We start from the raw sequence: 15,497 nt of genomic DNA, 5'->3' as shown, positions 1-15,497 counted from the left end.
TAGGGAAGGACGAGTGTGGAGAGATACTGGGGAGCAGCAGAGTGAATACATTTATAGGTTAGTAGAAGAAGTTTGAACAGGATGCGAAAACGGATAGGGAGCCAGTGAAGGGTCTTGAGGAGAGGGGTAGTATGAGTAAAGCGACCCTGGCGGAAGACGAGACGGGCAGCAGAGTTTTGAACCGACTGGAGAGGGGAGAGGTGACTAAGTGGGAGGCCAGCAAGAAGCAGATTGCAGTAGTCTAAACGAGAGGTGACAAGGGTGTGGATGAGGGTTTTGGTAGAGTGCTCGGAAAGAAAGGGGCGGATTTTACGGATGTTGTAAAGAAAGAAACGACAGGTCTTGGCGGTCTGCTGGATATGAGCAGAGAAGGAGAGAGAAGAGTCAAAGATGACCCCAAGGTTTTGAGCTGAGGAGACAGGGAGAATGAGAGAGCCATCAACAGAAATAGAAAACGGGGGGAGCGGGGAGGTGGGTTTGGGGGGGAAAATGAGAAGCTCGGTTTTGGTCATATTTAATTTCAGGTGGCGTTGAGACATCCAGGCAGCAATGTCAGACAAGCACGCTGAAACTTTGGTTTGGATGCAAGGTGAGATATCAGGGGTAGAAAGGTAGATTTGGGAGTCATCAGCATAGAGATGGTAGGAAAAGCCATGGGATGAGATTAATGAACCAAGGGAAGAAGTGTAGATAGAAAAGAGGAGGGGACCAAGAACAGAACCCTGAGGTACGCCGACAGGCAGAGGGATAGAAGTAGAAGAGGATCCACCAGAGTGAACACTAAAGGTGCGGAGGGAGAGGTAGGAAGAGAACCAGGAAAGGACAGAGCCCTGGAATCCAAGTGAGGACAGGGTATCGAGAAGTATGCTGTGATCTACAGTGTCAAAAGCAGCGGAACGATCAAGAAGAATGAGGATGGAATATTGACCTCTGGATTTAGCCAGTAATAGGTCATTGGAGACTTTAGTAAGCGCAGTTTTGGTTGAGTGGAGAGGGCGAAAACCAGATTGTAATGGGTCAAGAATAGCACGTGAGGAGAGGAAATCAAGGCAGCGGCGGTGAACAGCACGCTCAAGTAATTTGGAGAGAAAAGGAAGGAGGGAGATGGGTCGGTAATTAGAGGGACAAGTAGGGTCAAGTGAAGGCTTCTTAAGGAGAGGTGTGACCACAGCATGTTTAAAGGCAGCAGGGACAGTCGCAGTGGAAAGTGAGAGGTTGAGAATGTGACAGATAAAAGCAATAAGAGTAGGAGAGATGGCATTAAGAAGGTGGGTGGGAATGGGATCAGAGGAACAGGTGGTACATTTTGAGGAAGAAAGGAGAAGTGTAGTTTCCTCAATAGTAACTTCAGGAAAGGAGGAAAGGGAATGAGGGGAAGGAGAGAGAGGGGAACGGACTAGTGGAGGGAGAGCTGGTGAAGTAGAGAAAGCAAGGTTTATCTTTTGAACCTTGTTGTGAAAGAATTCAGCAAGGGTCTGAGGAGATAATGAAGGGGGAGTTGGGGGAGGGGGCACCTTGAGGAGAGAGTTCAATGTGGTGAAGAGAAGTCGAGGATTAGAGCCAAGAGAGTTGGTCAGTTGGATATAATAATCCTGTTTGGCACGTAAAAGAGCAGATTGGAAGGAGGTCAGCATGAACTTAAAGTGTAAGAAATCAGCACCTTCGTATCTCCGGAAAAGGTTCGTTTGCGGATTAATACCTTTCAAATATTTGAACGTCTGTATCATATCACCCCTATTTCTCCTTTCCTCCAGGGTATACATGTTCAGGTTAGCAAATCTCTCCTCATACGTCTTGTAACGCAAATCCCATACCGTTCTCGTAGCTTTTCTTTGCACCGCTTCGATTCTTTTTACATCCTTAGCAAGATACTGCCTCCAAAACTGAACACAGTACTCCAGATGGGGCCTCACCAACGACTTACAGTGGTGGAAATAAGTATTTGATCCCTTGCTGATTTTGTAAGTTTGCCCACTGACAAAGACATGAGCAGCCCATAATTGAAGGGTAGGTTATTGGTAACAGTGAGAGATAGCACATCACAAATTAAATCCGGAAAATCACATTGTGGAAAGTATATGAATTTATTTGCATTCTGCAGAGGGAAATAAGTATTTAATCCCTCTGGCAAACAAGACCTAATACTTGGTGGCAAAACCCTTGTTGGCAAGCACAGCGGTCAGACGTCTTCTGTAGTTGATGATGAGGTTTGCACACATGTCAGGAGGAATTTTGGTCCACTCCTCTTTGCAGATCATCTCTAAATCATTAAGAGTTCTGGGCTGTCGCTTGGCAACTCGCAGCTTCAGCTCCCTCCATAAGTTTTCAATGGGATTAAGGTCTGGTGACTGGCTAGGCCACTCCATGACCCTAATGTGCTTCTTCCTGAGCCACTCCTTTGTTGCCTTGGCTGTATGTTTTGGGTCATTGTCGTGCTGGAAGACCCAGCCACGACCCATTTTTAAGGCCCTGGCGGAGGGAAGGAGGTTGTCACTCAGAATTGTACGGTACATGGCCCCATCCATTCTCCCATTGATGCGGTGAAGTAGTCCTGTGCCCTTAGCAGAGAAACACCCCCAAAACATAACATTTCCACCTCCATGCTTGACAGTGGGGACGGTGTTCTTTGGGTCATAGGCAGCATTTCTCTTCCTCCAAACACGGCGAGTTGAGTTCATGCCAAAGAGCTCAATTTTTGTCTCATCTGACCACAGCACCTTCTCCCAATCACTCTCGGCATCATCCAGGTGTTCACTGGCAAACTTCAGACGGGCCGTCACATGTGCCTTCCGGAGCAGGGGGACTTTGCGGGCACTGCAGGATTGCAATCCGTTATATCGTAATGTGTTACCAATGGTTTTCGTGGTGACAGTGGTCCCAGCTGCCTTGAGATCATTGACAAGTTCCCCCCTTGTAGTTGTAGGCTGATTTCTAACCTTCCTCATGATCAAGGATACCCCACGAGGTGAGATTTTGCGTGGAGCCCCAGATCTTTGTCGATTGACAGTCATTTTGTACTTCTTCCATTTTCTTACTATGGCACCAACAGTTGTCTCCTTCTCGCCCAGCGTCTTACTGATGGTTTTGTAGCCCATTCCAGCCTTGTGCAGGTGTATGATCTTGTCCCTGACATCCTTAGACAGCTCCTTGCTCTTGGCCATTTTGTAGAGGTTAGAGTCTGACTGATTCACTGAGTCTGTGGACAGGTGTCTTTCATACAGGTGACCATTGCCGACAGCTGTCTGTCATGCAGGTAACGAGTTGATTTGGAGCATCTACCTGGTCTGTAGGGGCCAGATCTCTTACTGGTTGGTGGGGGATCAAATACTTATTTCCCTCTGCAGAATGCAAATAAATTCATATACTTTCCACAATGTGATTTTCCGGATTTAATTTGTGATGTGCTATCTCTCACTGTTACCAATAACCTACCCTTCAATTATGGGCTGCTCATGTCTTTGTCAGTGGGCAAACTTACAAAATCAGCAAGGGATCAAATACTTATTTCCACCACTGTATACAGGGGCATCAACACTCCCTTTCTTCTGCTGGTCACACCTCTCTCTATACAGCCCAACAACCTTCTAGATACAGCCACCGCCTTGTCACACTGTTTCGTCGCCTTCAAATCCTCAGATACAATCACCCCAAGATCCCTCTCCCCGTCCGTACCTATCAGACTCTCGCCGCCTAACACATACGTCTCCCGTGGATTTCTATTCCCTAAGTGCATCACTTTGCATTTCTTGGCATTGAATTTTAATTGCCAAACCTTAGACCATTCTTCTAGCTGCTTCAGATCCTTTTTCATGTTTTCCACTCCCTCCAGGCTGTCCACTCTGTTACAGATCTTAGTATCATCCGCAAATAGGCAAACTTTACCTTCTAACCCTTCGGCAAGGTCACTCACAAATATATTGAACAGAATTGACTTATGTGCGATTTCACAAGGGACTTAAAATGTGTTTTGACAAGGGTTAAAGGGATATATAAATGGGGTTTTCATTTGAGGATACTGGGAGGATGGGCTGAGGGTAGGGGTTTATGTATTGTACATGGATTTTATTATTATTGTTACATTGCACACCACGCTTTGGTGGCATTTTCCAAGGGTGATTTATAAATCAATATATTATTTTATATATAATGTGGGAGAGAGAGCAGGAAACATAATTGACAAAGGACCTACACTTAAAAAACATGTAGATAAATGTGGTTGGAGAATCTGAAATGCACACATTTCAGAATAGGGAAATGAAATAAAGGTTACTAAAGTCTATGGAAGTGCTTCCCAACCCAATTTTGGAGGCACATCTAAATCAATTTGGTTTTCAGGATGGTCATAGTTAACATGCATGAAACAGATCTGTATACTACACTGGGTCTCTAATATAGGCAAATCTATCTTATGTATATTCATCATAGATATCTTGAAAACCAGACTAGTGCCTCTGAGACTCAGTTGAAAAACACTGATCTGTAATAACTTAAGGCTTCAGGGGGAATAGAGAAAAAAAAGTGACCTGAAGGCAATTCACAATAGATATCAATAACCATTGATTGAAGCTATAGACAAAATCACACTAATATGCCTTTTCAAAGGAAGAAACATCTTTGCTTTTATCTACGAAAAAATATATTTAGCAGGGACAGAGAAAGCAGAAAAGAGGGAGAAGTAGCTCTATGTCAAAAACAATATTAAAGCAGCTGAAATACAGAAGGCACGGGGAAAAGAGGATCCTCTTCAAAACAGGTATAGATACAGATCTCTGACTCAACAGAGATTTGATCAATGATATTCTAAATGTGGGAAAGAAGAGGTGATAATTCTAGATTATTTTAATCTAGCAGCTGGAGACTGGAGTATCCCATCTGAAAAGGAAATGAAAGACTGTGCATGTCCTACAAGGGGATTTGCTCAGATAAATGGTGGTGGAATCCACCAGAGAAGAGTCAATACTGGATCTAGTGCTCATGAATAGAGAAAGTGGGGGTGGCAGTCATATGGTGTGATCTGACATAAAAGCTAAGGGAGAGGGCAGTCACATCAAATTCAATGTTCTGGAATTTCAAAGACACTGACTTCACTAAAATGGAGAAGTACCTGAAGGAGGAGCTGGTGAGGTGGAGAACATAAGGGAAGAAGAAATACCGTGGGCTAAACTGAAAGGGACACATTTTGTAACATTTGGAGGACCAAAACACATGTGATCGCACTCACGCTCTTGAGAATCATACACTCATGCACTCTCTGAGAACACTCAGAACAAACATTTAATCACGCATTATTTATTTTATGACCATTCTAGATGGTATATAATAACATTGAAAGAAATACAAAATAACATTCAAAATATAACATGGTCCAGCATCTTTCTCTCTCTCTCCTGTTCTCCCCCCCCCCCCCCCCCCCCCCCAATGATCTAGCAATCTCTCCTCTCTTCTGCCCCTACGATCAAAAATCCTCCTTCCCTGGGTCAAACATTCCTCCCTCTCTCTTCCCTCCCTGCTTCCTGTTAATCTAGTTGAGACTAGCATGTAAATCCCTCAGCACTGAAGCTGCATGCATCTACAAAGCAAGCCTATGTTATACTGTCAGTACAGCCAGTCTACTGATTCAACTTTCACAACTCTATGTGAAAAAAACAATGATCTTAAAAGTGTCATGTCCCTGATCTTGACAGTACTCAGAACCACATCTCCTCCATAGGAAACTTTGTAAACATTATATCACTGTACAAGAAAAGCACTGGTTCATGAACTTTAAAGAATTATGGAGAATGAAGATGTTGTGATCACATGAGACATCCCCATTTAGACAGATAAAAAGTTATCTGTGAGGAAACTGGATATAGTGGTGAAAAAGTAAAGTGGTGTGGTAGCCATGTTAGTCCACTTTTAAAGGTAATAAATAGAAATCAATTGAAACATAGTAAAGAAAATAAGATGATATCTTTTTTATTGGATGAACAATACATTTTTTGATTAGCTTTCGAAGGTAACCCTTCCTCTTCATATCGGAAATAAGCAAATATCAAATAGAATATATAAGTGAAACACAAAGGGGGGGGAGGAAGTAAGTGTGAATAAGATGACATCGTTATTGTTCTAGTTTGTGCAAATTTGGTTTTTTACAACATACCAACTGTTATATTTCTCTGTTGATAAATAGCGTTATAACCTTGATGTTCATCAATAAAAATTCTTGAACCATAAGTGAAACACAAAAGCATTCCAATGACAGTCTCACAGGAAGAGGGAGGGGTAAGTTAGATGAGAAACAGGGAGAGATGGGTGACAAAGATCTTTGTTAAGTCCTATCTGGTGGGGTGTCAAAATATTATCATTTTGACAGCAAAGGTCTTACATTCCTGGATTGTCTTAAAATTTCTTTTTAGTATTCTTACCATAAGATCATTGATGCAGTGTTCTGGTTTTGTAAAGTGCTGTCCCACAGAGGTGGCACCCTGGTTGGCACTGGAATGTTTTAATATTGTGTTTATGTAAATTGAGCCTCGTCTTTAGCTTCTGGCTTTTTCTCCAATATAGCACCCTTCTTCACACTTTTTTCTGCTTTGAATGATATATAACACATTTGAGGATGAGCATGTAAAGGGTCCCCTTATGCTGAATGTTTTTCCCATGTGAGTGATAGTGGTAAAAGAGAAACACCAGAACGGCATTGATCATAGAGATGTCAGTCCCAAGTGATTACTCTGTGAATTGTGTAAATAGAGAAAAGATCCTCAAGTACATAAGATTGCAGTCCAAGACCAAGAAAATATGGCAGAAGGATGCGGAAATATTTCCCATTGTTTTGGGTGCCACAAGCCTGACTAAAAAGAAGTTTTCAAGAACACCTGGATAAGTTGCCTATACATGTAACATCATATGAACTCCAGAAGGAAGCTCTTTGGAATGATGCAAGTACTATGGTGAGAGTTAGAAGTCAATTTGGGACACTTGAGATCATTCTCCACATACCCTGACTCAGGAGTGGGGTTCATCATTGTAATGGTATTAAAATGTCAAAACAAAATCCTTCTCTTAATGCCATGAATCTCGAGATAATCTAACCTCCCTTTTTTACATTTTTTGTAATTTTTAAAAATATTTTCTTATATCTCAAAGTGGAGAAAAAGGACCTCAGTATGTAAACGAGGTAATTATAAGTTGATCAAAAAAGAGTTTTACATAACCATCATCGATCCTTAAAAAACTACATTCTATACAACTCCACATGGTAGAAAAATTATTCACAACATGAATTACAAAATCAATTTTTTTGCTTAGTTTCAAAGGGGGGAAGATTTTCATGAATAAACTTTATAATCTAGAGTTGAAGCACTTTTATAATCTCTCTGCAGGCAATCAGCCTTCGGTTTCTACAAGGAAAAATCCAATCTCTCAATTCAAAATTCTATAATGACATTAGGTCCTGACAAGGACACCTTGTTTTGCCATACCGGGCTACTTCACTGCAACAAACTCCGGAGGTTAAAAAATGGCAGTACAGTGTCCAGAGGACATTATCAATATAAAGGCTCCTATCCTAATTAGTTTTCATTCTTAAAGGGCTCACCTCTGATAATGCACATGGGCTTAAAATAACTTATTTGAAAAAAGCCTGCCACTCAGTGGTATCATTCAAACTCTCAGGTTCCAACTGTGTGCAATCGGAAAATCCACAACAAAGAAAATGTACCACTCTATGTGGAAACTCAAACGTGTGAAACCATTCTTCCCAAGGGAAACATTCTGCAACCTGATATAATCAATGGTGTTAAGCCAGGCAGACTACTGCAATGGAATTTATGCGCGATGCAAAGAACAAATCCTAAAGAAATTTCAGACCGCTCAAAACACGGCAGCCAGGCTTATATTTGGGAAAAACGCGATTTGAAAGCGCAAAACCCCTCCGGGAAAAACTACATTGCTCCCTATAAAAGAACGTATTGCTTTCAAAATCTGCCCCTAGTTCATAAAATTATCTATGGCGAAGCCCCAGGATACATGACAGACCTCATAGACCTACCATCCAGATCCACAGGAACATACCTAAATCTCCACTAACCAAGCTGCAAAGGACTCAAATACAAATCAACCTATGCATCCAGTTTTTCCTACATAAGCACACAACTGTGGAACGCATTACCAAAAGCCGTGAAAACAACGTATGACCACTTAAATTTCCGGAAATCACTAAAAACTAACCTGTTCAAAAAGGCCTACCCTACCAATCCAACTTAAATGCCTAGACTCTGCAACACAACAAAACCAAAGCACGAAATGGACATAACATAACTCTTCTGTTCAACGATGCCCTGTGTCTGTTCCACTCCAACCTATCTTACCCAACATCACTTTGTATTTGTTTCTTACCGGAATCGGCAAACGCCTCTCCGGTACTATGTAAGCCACATTGAGCCTGCAAATAGGTGGGAAAATGTGGGTTACAAATGTAACAAATAAATAAATAAAATTCCCGCTGTCGCTGAATCCTTCTAAAGTCTCCCCCAAGAACAGAGGGAGGATATGCTTCAAAATCCAAACTCTTGATTCAGAAAAAAAAATGGTTCCATTCAATACAATGCTTCATCATAAGTGCAGCTATCTTCCGATTATTCAACAATGGCGGTGCTTTATTATTCTAGTTTTAAAACATGAAGTTGCTCTACATATAATAGATTACAAGGACAGAGGATAATACAGACTACAGATGTTGTAGAACATGCGGAGTAAAGGGCAATCACTTTACCATCAAACAGATTTACAAAGTCCTGTAGTTTATTACAAGAGTCAACTTGTTCCATTTCACCCCAAAATTGAAAATGATAGATTTTTCTAAGCAATCTGCCAGTCAAATTGACCTTTCAATAGCTAAATGAGATGGCAAATGATGCCCGTCTGGTAACACCATGCCCACTATTGTGGCTTATGGCTTTCAAAGATATTGAAAAATTGGAAGGAAAGAATAAAAGTTTTTTTATAATCTAAAAAAAAAGAGGAAAAGAGAGCTGCTGGCTCACTGAAGAATGATGTCAACATTGTTAATAAGCCTAAGCCAGTTGATAAGGGTGGTGGTGTGGTTATTATAAATACAGGAGATTATGCGAGAGAGGTTGAAAGCCAATTAAAGGACAATTTTATCAAAAACTGGACAGAAATCCAACAGAGACAAAAGGAAGAGACTGACAGTGTTTTGCACCTAGCATTGAAAGGTAATTAATAATTATATTACCAAGAAGGAATATGATTTTTTGAAAGTAGATTATCCAAAAATATACAAATCCCTCATTTCATTGCCTGGCAAACCTAACGTCTCTGGAATTGGTTTCATACTAGAAAAAAAAAAGCAGCAGTGGCTTTTTAAAACTCCTAACCCTTACTCACATGTTCAGTATCCAACCCTTACTCACAGTACCCTTGTTTTATCATTCCCACCTTAGTAATTCCCTTATCTCTTATTTGTCTTGTTTATCTGTCCTAATTAGACTGTAAGCTCTGTTGAGCAGGGACTGTCTTTTTTTGTCCAGTGTACAGCGCTGTGCACGTCTAGTAGCGCTATAGAAATTATAAGTAGCAGTCATAGTATACTAGAACCACTTTCCATTTTGATAAGATTCTGAGACCTTTAATGTCTTCCATTCCATCTTCTGTGCAACATTCTAGTGATATGAATAACTTTTTGGATCATGTAAAATGCAAAGATTACTTTTTGTTAGTGACCATGGATGGGGATTCCCTATAAACTAATATCGCACAGCCAGAAGCACTTCAAATTATTAGGCAGGTCCTCTTGAGAGAGGCGCCTCTTAAAAGGATACCACTGAATTTTTAATGATTCTAGCACAGTTTGCATAAGAAGAAAATTATTTCTGTTTTGACAGGTGGGGGAGAGGGGGTTTTGGCCATGAGCTGCACTATGGCCCTTTCAATAGCCAATTTGTACATCGCTATCTTTGAGGAAAGATGCCTAGAAAAACTTCATTATCTAAACCATCTTATGACCTGGAAAATATATATTGATTTTTATCATTTGGAATGGAACTAAAGAAACATTGTTAGAATTTCATGAATGGATGAATAGTTTAGAACAAACCTTGAAATTCAAACTTAACTACAGAGATAAAGAGAATACGTTTTTAGGAATGGAGAAGGCAAATTGAGCACTAGCATTTACAGAAAACTGACAGATGTTAATAAACTCTAACATTTTGATAGCTGCCACAGTCATGCCCTAAAGAGAAATTTACCTTACAGTCATTTTTTCAGACTAAGACTATGCACAGATAAATCAGATTTTGTTGACAAAGCTGAAGAGATGAAAGGAAGGTTCTCTGAAAGAGAGCTTCAAAAGAACATTTAAGTAAGAACAGGCAGGAACCGCTAAACACAAAGGCTAGCATGCACAATTGAATTTGATCAGTTTTCTAGGGATACAAGTTCTGAAGAAACACTGGTACATAGTAATCAATATTAAATGATTTTCTAACAGTAACCTGCTTGTTGCTTACAGTAGAAGAGTTTGAAAGATTTATCAGTTGCCTCTGCATTCTACTACTACTACAAATCATTTCTATAGTGATACCAGTTGTAGGCAGCGCTTCACAATGAAGACACAAACACCACCTATGACAGGGCACTATCCCTGCAGAAACTGCTCGGTTTGTAATGTTAATATGTCTATTGAAGAGAGAGTCCATTCAGTCACAGGAAAAGCCTTTCATCTCAGACATTTAACTAACTGCAAATCTGACAAGTAATTTATGCAGGCATCTGTCCCTGTGGACTTATCTATATTGGCAGGACTAAATGTGCTCTAAAATGTAAAACTGATTGAACACCACGGTGCCATCAAGAGAAAGATATTGCAGAAACCGCTGATGGAACACTCCGTGAAGTTTAACAACAGTTTTGGCCATTGCAGATTTTTTTATGCTTAGTAAACCGTCCTTTTCTTGGAGATATGGGCAGTATTCTTTTGAAGCTGGAACACAGATTCAAATTTGACTTCAAAACAGTCTGTCCAGGTGGACTAAACTTGGATTTGGATCTTACTTTATTTCTGTGATGTGATACATTAGGTGCACAACGGGTCCCTCTTCTAACACCAAGCATTTTTCTCCTCTTTTTAAGCCTTGAATTTCCACTGCAGCTCTTTGTGAATCTAGGTAAATCACTTAACCCTCCATTGCTCTAGATACCACGTAAGTACCTATATACAATATGTAAGCCACTTTGATTGCAATCACAGAAAGTCAGTATATCAAATCATAATCACCACCCTCCTAATTAGTACATTCACATTCATTCACATGTTTTTGCAGCACTTGGGTATTTCATCTTACCTATGTGAGCAAACTCTTCCTTTTTTTGTTGTTGTTTTGTTTTAAGAAACAGCTTATATAAGATCATGGAGTATATTTGTGTCTCTGTCATTTGCCCAAGCACCACTGTAAGCCTTTTTTTTTTTTTGTAACATGCCTTTCTTTTTTTTAGATTGATTTAGTTTTTTTTTAGTTTTTGAGTTTCAATCATGATTCTGCACAGTTCCATACTGTATTCTTTGAGTTTACATTGTTGCCCATTGTGTATGACATCACTGGAACACATACGTGATGTGTGGAACGCATAGAGGGGCATTTTTGAAAGGACTGCCAAGTCAGAAGTGATGTCCAAGTCAGAATGTTCCAAACGGACGTCTACCTCACCTGTATTTTTAAACAGGATACAGCCTGTTCGAAAATATGTGAGATGGACATCCAATGAGCTGGAACGGTCCAACAAGGAATCTATTTTACAAACTGAAATGTCCAAATTTTGAACGGGGGGGGGGGGGGGGGGGGGGAACAAGGGTCATGGATGCCTATACAGCTGCAGTCTTATGGCCACACAGACGTCCATGCAGAGCACAGGGTCAGCCTAGTGGTTAGTGAAGTGGACCGTAAACCAAGGGACCTAGGTTCAAATCCCACTTTTACTCTTTGTTTTTGTAATTGTGAGCCCTCCAGGAGTAGAAAGATACCAACTGTACCTGAATGTACACTATTTCAATAGCTTTCAGGCTTGCAAGTGTCTTAAACATTTAAATAAAGTAGGCATTTTTCTGTTTCTGGAAGACTCACAATTATTAAAAAAAAAAAAGTTTAAGTGGGATTTGATCATGATCTGTTGGTTAACTGTCTACTGCACTAACCACTAGGCTACTCCTCAGACCTGCTTCCTGCTGTTAAGAATGCCTACAACAGGTCAGATTTTAAAAATGGTGCTGAAAAAATTTGGCGTTCAATACTATTCTATAAAAAGTGCTTCAGGATGAGCACTCTTTATAGGATAGCACTGAACACTAAATTCAGTGCACAACTTTCAGCTCAAGGACTTACGCCAGCTAAAACTTGATGTAAATCTTGGTGTGCAAATAGGGCATGGATCCACTATTCTGTAACACTGCACACATCTTTTGCGAATACCCCTGACCCGCCCATGCCAAACTCTCTTTTGAGTTATATGCTATCCAATTTAGGTGTCCATTGTTACAGAATAGCGCACAGCCAGATCAGCAACCAGATCATATTAGTGCCAATTAAATGCTTATTAGCTCCAATAGTTAAATCATTGGAGCCCACTAACTGATTATTGTGGGCGCCAATCTGTGATCCATGTCCAATTTTGGGCATCCTCTATAGAATCCATGGGAATACCTGAAGCTGTCATAGAAACTGACATCCCGTTCTGGTTTCACTTTTAGGGAAGAGAGAGAGGGCAGCAACCACTGGGGGATTACAGAGCTGTCATGCCTTAATCTCTCCAATGTACAGCTTCTTAATTAAAGCACCTTTCTGTAACTTGGACGTTCCTGAAACAGATCTAAATAAGGAGGTTCTTTTTAGACATGGACATTTCTTCCCCTTTGGTAATCACTGTTGGACATCCAGATTTCAGGCCCTCCTTAGTCCCGCCCAGAATATGCCCCCTTGCTATCTGGACGTCCCTATTCTGCCTTTGCAAAATCAGGATTTGGACATTTCATGCACATGGACATCCATTTTGGCCTTTTGAGACGTCCATATGCTACGTAAATGAGCACCATAGCATTCCAATTGTCTTTTTAGCAATTCCAGCTACGGTTTTAACGTTTTTAAAGTGTTTCCTTAGGTTTTAAAAAAGCAGGCATGCTGCATTACATGATTTGACTAGTTTTGAGTTATGTTAGTAACTAGGGCTGCATTTCAAATAAAATGTTAATTGCGATTAAAAGTATGCTATTTAATTTGTTTTGTTCGCACTGCAGCTCCTTGTGACTCTGGGCAAGTCATTTAACCCTCCAGTGCCCTGAGTAACAACAAGGAGCTGCAGTGGGAACAAAGCAAAATAACACACTGTTAATTGTGCAATTAATCGCGATTACAAATTTTAATCAAAATGCAACCCTAAAAAAAATTTAAGAATAAAAAGTAATGAAAAGATAAGAAATATAAAATACAAACTGAAAAATTACTAATTAAAGAATCAAAAACAACATGAAGAATATCTATAAACAGCCTTACAGTTTTCGCAGCCCACTTCAAAAATACAGCCCTATTAGTAACATAGAAATAAGTTTCTAATTGCTGGGGGGCCCTTTTAATAAGCTCCATAATGTCTACGCATGCCCAACGTGCGTCAAAATGGAGTTACCACCCCGCTACCACATGGCTCTTGCGGTAATTTCATTTTTGGCGCGCGTCCAAAAAATAATTTCTATTATCGGGCGTGCGCCAAGTGGCATTTGAAGCGAGTAGGTCATTACTGCCCTGTTACTGTGTGAGACTTTACCGCTAGGTCAATGGCTGGCTGTAAGGTCGCAGACCCAAAATAGACGCTCGGCAATTTTGATTTTGCCGCATGTCCATTTTCGGCAAAAACTTTTAAAAGGCCTTAAAAATGGATCGGTGTGCACCCAAAACCCGCACCTACACTACCGGAAGCCATTTTTCAGCGCACCTTAGTAAAAGGACTCTTGATCTTTTTGAGAGCAGGAAGCACTTCCTGTCTCTCTCATTTGTTGCTGTGCTACAAGCTATACTGCTTGAAGTGTGCCTGCTGGTTGTTTGGATAAGTGATTTTTTATTTCAAGCCCCTCTATTATATGTTTCATGTTTCTTCTGACTATACTTATGTTTTTAGAGGACCAGTTCCTGACCTTATCAGAAGGACTTTGTTGCTATTCCTCCGTCTATTGGTAGGTAACCTTATATGTTGATTCCTTGATGTACACCGACAGACACAATTCATGATGTGCACCTCACACTGACTACTGTGACAATTAATTTGCATTTCTGAACCCACTTTAAGCCTATCCCCCTACGTTTGTCATGATGATTTTGATATATATATAATTATTAGTACTGAGGTATAGACACTGTTCCCTCTAAGCTGAGTGGAAGTCCTCCATCTACAGTCCTGCCAGTAGCTGTTTCAGTATCATATTTTCAATAGTGAGGACAGGCAAGTTCTGCAGGACTCCAGGGAACCTGCCTATCCCTAGAAATTGAAAACACAACATTGAAGCACCACTCCTTACTGGTAGCAATGCAGATGGAAGACACCTGCTCACCTTAAAGGGAACAGCGGGTATAGATCAGCGTTTCCCAAGTCCAGTCCTGAAGTACCCTTTGCCAGTCAGGTTTTCAGGATATCCACAACGAATATGCATGAACTGTATTTGCATTCGCTGCTTCCATTATATGTAAATCTCTTTTACGATAGCGCTTTCCCACTCATGGCAGGCTCAATGCGGCTTACATGGGGCAATGGAGGATTAAGTGACTTGCCCAGAGTCACAAGCAGCTGCCTGTGCCTGAAGTGGTAATCAAACTCAGTTCCTCAGTTCCCCAGGACCAAAGTCCACTACCCTAACCACTAGGCCACTCCTCCACTCCTGAAAACCTGACTGGCAAGGGATACTCCAGGACCGGACTAGGGACATTCATTTTCTGATATCATTAGTGAACTTAGCATCAAATTTATCTAGGACCCAACAGTCCAGTAGATGACTAAACTTAATTTGGTGACCTACTGCCAAACGTTAATAAACTGTATAGCCTTCAATACAAAAAAAAAAAAAAAAAAAAGATATGAAAGTTTAGGATATCAAAACAGGAAACGACTTCAGCCAAGCGCTATTCTCTTTGTCATTTTCATAGCATCCCTTTCCTCTTCTCTTTAAAGAAACTGATTCTGATCAGGACATTAAGCAGCAGCGTGAAATTGAACAGCAAAGCAATTGTGGTTCTATTCAGTTAAGCTCTTTTGTCTAGGAGCATTCTCTAGGGCTAATTCTCATCTGTGTAAGTTCCAGGAAATTGCTCGCCATTTACAGCATATTGTAGCTGCAAGAGCAACAATTTCTTCAACTATTCCACTGGTCTTTAATATTACAGTCTTCCATATTTTCCTTCTTCAAACTCTATAAATTGCATCTCACTAACAAATGACAATCAGTAGCAATTCTT

The 15,497-nt window shown here is 40.5% G+C and overlaps 1 protein-coding gene across 1 annotated transcript in view; it reads right to left on the bottom strand.

The window, feature by feature from the left end:
• WDR37 (WD repeat domain 37) overlaps positions 1–15,497 on the bottom strand; it is a 249,220-nt gene that overhangs the window by 43,189 nt on the left and 190,534 nt on the right.

This window comes from Microcaecilia unicolor, chromosome 1 (assembly GCF_901765095.1).
Source record: "Microcaecilia unicolor chromosome 1, aMicUni1.1, whole genome shotgun sequence".
In the NCBI taxonomy this organism is placed as follows: domain Eukaryota; kingdom Metazoa; phylum Chordata; class Amphibia; order Gymnophiona; family Siphonopidae; genus Microcaecilia; species Microcaecilia unicolor.
This window is presented reverse-complemented; position numbering and strand designations above follow the sequence as displayed.